Genomic DNA, 5,789 nt, shown 5'->3' with positions numbered 1-5,789 from the left:
AGACCTACATTTTTTCCTGTCTGTGTGAGGATCTCTTTTGCAGCTGCAGCTTAAAATATTTCTAAACGACTCAACCCAGTTCTCAAAATCTGAGGCTCAGTGCAACATCGGCGGGGGAGGGGGGAGGCGGGGGAGGCTTCGGATGCACTTCAGCACAGACCCCTTCAGATGCACAAACTTTACAGACCCCTCGGCTAAGGGGTTCCGACTGAGCCTGGTAGTCTGTGAAACGGGGGAGGAAGAGTACAAGTGTGCAGAAGGTGGCTGGCAAGTTCATTAACCCGGTTAAGAAGTATCTGAACAATCTACCATTATGCCCTCCGATGACTCTAGAGGCTGCAAACGCTTCCCAGGACGCTGGAAGGCCCGAAGGGGCGGATGCCCTCAGCCGGGAAAACCGGGAGTGGGGCGGGCCGAGCCAGAGGACCCAGGCGAGCCGGGCGCTGCAAGGCCAGCGTCGCCCGCGTCCCCCCAGCACGCCCCATCCCGCGGATGTGGTAAGGCCGCGCGCTCGGCCCACTTAAACAGGTTTCCTGTGCCTCTCGCCCCGGCGCCGCGCCTCTCGGCTGCCCAGGACAGCCTCTCTGTGCCGAACCCTCCGGCGCCCGGACCCAGGCCCCGGCGCTCCGAGCCTTCTCGCCGTCGATCCCGGCCAAACCGTCCCTCCCAGGACGGAGCTCTAGGGTGGGCAGCACCCCGGCCCTACCTCCCCGGAGGCTGGCGCCGGCCCCGACAGCAATCTCTCCTGCTCGAGGCTGCCCCACTAGCCAGGAGCGACAGGAGGCAGACTCTGGTCCTACCGAGACTGTTGGCGCCCCTCAAACCGGGGTCCTTGCGAGCCAGCACCGCCTCTGGCCCTCACCACCCCAGAACCCTTCTAGCGAGCGTCCCGGCGCTTACCTGCACGCTCCGCCGTCGGGGACTCCGCCTAGTTCTCCGGTGCCCGTCTCCCGGCTTCGCCCGCAGACCCGGGAGGAGGCAAAGCCGGCTTCTCCGGTCCTCCTGCAACGCGCAGCTGACAGTTCCCGTGCCAGCAGCAATAGACGGCGGCGGGGACGGCCACTAGTGGATGGACAGCGGGGCCGGAGTTCGCGCCGCGTACTGGCCGCGGTGCGCTGGGGTCCCCGGCGATGCCAGGATTGCCGGCTTTGCGGACGCGCAGCCGGTTCCCAGTACTTTGCCCAGAACTTCTCCGCGCCGCCAGTAGATTAGCGGGAGGAGCACAGCCAGGGGCGGGACGAGGAGGAGCCTGTGGGGGCGGAGCCACACAGAGGAGGGCCGCGGGAGGCGTGGCAAAGTGATCACACTCCCACCAATCGGGAGTCGACCAGAGGAAGGAGGTGGGGCGATGGTCTCGTAAAAAGCGAGCGGTTTCCGTGACGCAGTCGGGGCAGGTGGGACCCCTGGTTTTCCGCAGGTGGGAAGGGCGGAAGGAGGGGAGAGCTGCCGCAGCGTCGAAGAGGGGCTACTGGCAGCTCAGCGCGCAACCTGCGTGCTGTAGGAGCTCAATAAATGTTGGTCGAGTGGCATTTCCAGGACAGGGAAGGAGGGAGAAGAGAGGGCGGTGTGGGAGGGGCTTAAGGAGAATGTTCCTGGGGATACACGTGCGAACAGGCAAAGAGGACTCCATCTCTTGAGGAAGTCAGAGGCAAAGGGATTGAGAACGGAGAAAAAACGTGGTGAAGGGAGGCTTGCAGGCATTGGACGACGAAGAGCAGAGAATCGGTGTGGGACCCCGCCCAAGACAGTGACCCTAACATCCAGAGGCAGTGGCGCAGATTGGTGCCGGGGCCCCAAGAGAAGACCTGAGGGGAGTGTAGTTCTATTTTATGCTGTTCCTGTGCAAAGGGGAAGGAAGAGAGAGCATCATCGTTACAATTAAAATGCCAGAGCCCCTTGGTAGACATGGAAGTCCACCCGGCTTAACTGCCCAGTCGTTCCTCGGCCTCCTTTGATCCTAGCGTGAATGCGGCAACTGCTCACCTGGGGTCAGTTTGGAGCCTGCAAGATGTGCGAGTGCCGCAGGTGGCGGGGTGGAAAAGGAATGACCAGTTACGGGGTGCCTGACTATGTGCGCCTGAAGCAGATGTGGCCTTGCTTCAGGGATAGCGGCACACCAGGTTCCTGCTCTCAAGGAGCTTACGTCTTGGTGGGGAGACATACCATAAACCAAGAACATGTACAAATATAAACAAACGGGAAAGTACTGATGAACTATGAACACTGACGCAATTGCTAAGCAGAGTTTTCCTAAAGTGTTGATGAGACAGGGAGCTGTGAAATGCCCTGAGGGCCTCTTGGAGGAGGTGGCTTTTTTTTTTTTTTTTCCGGGTAAGAGGTGCCACACCCCAGTCTCCGGGAAGAGCGTTCCAGGCAAAGGAAATGGAAAACGTAAGCTGTTTTAACTTCCCTGAAGACCCATGTAGCTAACCTACCGGACCCAGCTGAACAAGGAGTGTGGCTCGCTAGGCTCTGTGCTTGGCACAGACTACAGGCTCCAAAATGTTAAATTCCAGCGCCACACATGACCTGTGGCGCTCGACGTATTTCCCAGTCTCCCAACTACCCCAAACTGAGATGTTTAAGTCTCTTGCCGGAGCCACACTATTCACATGTCATTCGTAGCTCTCGGTTTTTCCGCTCTCTGGAACCGTCCCCGTCGCGGAATGTCTGGGACTGTCAGTTTTCGATGTGGCAGGCGGCGAGCGAGGTTGGGAGGCCGGACACGCGGCAGAACGAACTGACTGTGCTGCTGCACTCGTCGGACACACGGAGAACCTTAGCGGAGATCTCAAATCTTAGTGACTCGGGAATTCTTAAGTCACCCCCCTCCCCCACCGGCACCCGAGGAACGCCAGGTGGATGAACTTGTCTGGCAGGTACCCGGACCATTCATTCCGAATTCAAGGAGGCACCAGGCCCACGCCCCTCCCGGAATGTCTGAGAAGCCCAGACTTTGTTTTCCCAGTCCTTCCTCCATTTTTCGGTGATTCCTCTCCAACAGAGAAGCTCTCTTTTTTTTTTTTCTTTTTTCTTTTTTTTTTTTTTCTTTTTTCATTTCCTCTCTCCACCTCCCACTCTTCGCCCTGTTTCATTAGCATTGTTTTTTTCCCTGCGGGAGAGAAGCCTTAAATCCTAAAGGAAGTGATTTGCATAGGGCGTCATTGTTGAAACCAGCTCACTGTTCTTGGCTTTCTCTTCAATTTCTTCCAAATTCACCAAGTGTGTCTATTTGTTTTTTTCTATCCGTACTTGAGGCAGTTAATTGGACAGGATGAGAGAATTATTCATATTCATATTGTCCCCTGCCTCCAAGAAAAAAAAAGGAATAGTACTGTGCCTTTTCATGGTTTCATTTCCTCTTCTCCTAAACAAGCTTCCAGGCTTACCAGCTCCTAAAACACAAAAGGAAAAAAAAAAAATTGAAGTTGAATACCATGCAGAGCTAATTATTCTTGAAAAAGCTCATTAATGTCCTAAATTAGCTTTCTCCTCAGAGTTTTATTTTAAAGCAAGGACCTGAATGTCTACTCTGGTAGAGATTAATGGTGCCATAGTAAGAGCTTCTAAAGACCTTCTCCTTTGAACTGTTGAACAAATACTTGTTATCTTTGGAGACATACCCACCACGGCAGGAATTTTGCAGAGCTGGCTGAATGTTCTAAGCTTCTGAAATTCCTAATAGGTAAGCAGACATGTCTTGAGCATACATATTTTGATGGTAAAGGAAGCTGGTGATAATAGAGGCTCATGGTGGGGAACCGAATCAAGACCGAATCAAGACTACCTGGGTTCCTGTCCTGCATGGCAACTTCCTGACTCTGAGAGCACCTTTCTTCATTTTCTCATTTTCTTCCTGTGAAATAAAGGCATTGGACTAGATCAGGGGTGACATATTTTGGCTTGTTTGCTGCCACTCCTGTCCATGCCTCAAGCCAGACATCACTATTGAGTCAAGGCTGTCTTTCCCACTGAGTTCAAAAAGGGCCTCAGAATCATTCTCAACACTGTGCTTTCAGAAGCTACGACTGATAGATCAGTGTCAGCATGTAGGTGATGCAGATTTATCATGCTGGGGTCGTATGATCTTTAAGTTTTTTAAGATTAAGATCTTAAATCATCATAAGATGAGAGCTTCGATCTTCTAGAATGGTGACTCTACGAGACCAATGTGATGAGAAGGAATGATAGGCCATCACCTCATCAATCCCTTTTATGAGGGAGAGGAAGAGTTTCAGCATCTTGACTAAAATCATACAGCCCGTGAGTGGTTAGAGGTTGGGTCCCTACCCTCTTAAAGTGTCTGTCCTCTTTTTACTACTGTCCCTGTCAATGGGAGGTGGAAGAAACACTAGTCCGAAGCAGTATGGCAACCCTCCCCATCCTGTACCCATTTTTTCTTCTCCTTCACTTTAATCTGGAGTATGAATCAAAGTATTTAGTGGAATAGTTACAACACATTCTAAGCATTCTTTCAAAAGTGTTAGTCCTCATGACTAAGGCACAAGAATTCACCAATTCCTCCATTAACTATAGATTGACAGCTTCCTTTGTAAAAGGATCCATTCTTAGCAGGCACTTTAAGAGATCCAAAGATGAGTCAGTGGGTGACCTGCCCTCCATGTTTTTATAGTTTTGTCTATTGGACAGATCAGAAATGGATATATATAGCTCTGATACAGGCTGAAAAATAGAAAATGTCCTGAGAGAGGTACCAAAAATATGTTTAGAGAAGGAAGAAATTATTTTGGGAATTGGGAGCAAAGAGTCACTTCCTGCATGTCTTTGTTGACATTTTTAACTTTTTGACCAAAAATTCTTATGTATTACAGCCGAGTTATCCCCTGTAGAGGAAGTTGCGATGTTGTTAGGCTTCCTGGTTTAGACACAGTTTCTGCTTAGTTTAAGTGGATCCTATCAGTGCAACTGAAAGGCACAGTTCCTTCTGACTCTCATAGCATTTGTCATCAGATGTTTAAAATTTCTGGGATGTTCTAGAGGAAGACTGCTCATCTTTAATGACAACAGTCGAGCTTTCTCCCAAGCATCTGACAGAACCAGTTTTTCGACACCTGATACCTTGGGAGCATAGGCTACTTGTAAAAAGGAACATAAAAGGAGTGAAGGGACATCAACGTCATATACGTTAAGCCGTGGAACAGTATTTCCTTCAGGACTGAATTACCTCGGAAGTCAGGCTGAGCGTTCCATTATCCACTAGGTACTATCTTCATAGCACACAGACATCCAACAGTAAGTATTTTTTGGTAAATACTAAGTATAATAACAGCCCACGCGTATTAAGCATTTATGTGGCAGCCATTGCTGCAGTTAAGCTGCTAAGATGACTGTCACTCCTGCCACCGCCAGGAGGCCGCCTGTCAAACCAGAAAGTCTTGGCAGAACTGTTGGAACCACACCCCTCCCGCTACAAGCCACACCAGCAACCCCCGTGCCTCGAATCCTGCTTCTCCTTTGTTACCTCATTTCCCAGTTCATGCCTTGCATAAAGGTAGCTGGTTGGTACACTCCAAATCCCAGTCACAAAAGTAGCTGCAAGGAAGGCTGGGAAATGGGATTTTTGGCTTTCCGGCCTCTGCAGTAAGGCACGTCAGGAAGAAGTTGGGTAAGACTTGGAGTGAACCAAACCACAGCATCCACCGTGTCTTTTCCTTCAAAACTCCAAGAGTGTTGGCAGAAAAAAGATTTACATGTTATACCTTCTTTGATGTGTTTCAGTTGTTACAGAGTAACCCAGAAGGCCTACTCCTTTACCAATCCCCCTAAAT

At 50.9% G+C, this 5,789-nt stretch overlaps 1 protein-coding gene across 6 annotated transcripts in view; it reads right to left on the bottom strand.

Annotated features, from left to right (window-relative positions):
- The window catches only part of OSBPL3 (oxysterol binding protein like 3), a 181,322-nt gene extending 180,108 nt beyond the window's left edge, over window positions 1-1,214 (bottom strand). For 4 of the 6 annotated variants that reach the window (XM_040472413.1, XM_040472414.1, XM_040472412.1 and 1 more), the window contains exon 1: window positions 901-1,214. The gene's annotated coding sequence lies outside the window, so the exon portion shown is untranslated. The remainder of the gene's footprint in view (window positions 1-900) is intronic. The other 2 variants (XM_040472416.1, XM_040472417.1) reach the window with 1 other exon arrangement.
- Window positions 1,215-5,789: the final 4,575 nt, after the last annotated feature.

The sequence above is a fragment of the Herpailurus yagouaroundi genome, unplaced genomic scaffold (assembly GCF_014898765.1).
Source record: "Herpailurus yagouaroundi ecotype Mexico unplaced genomic scaffold, PumYag 100, whole genome shotgun sequence".
NCBI lineage: Eukaryota > Metazoa > Chordata > Mammalia > Carnivora > Felidae > Herpailurus > Herpailurus yagouaroundi.
This window is presented reverse-complemented; position numbering and strand designations above follow the sequence as displayed.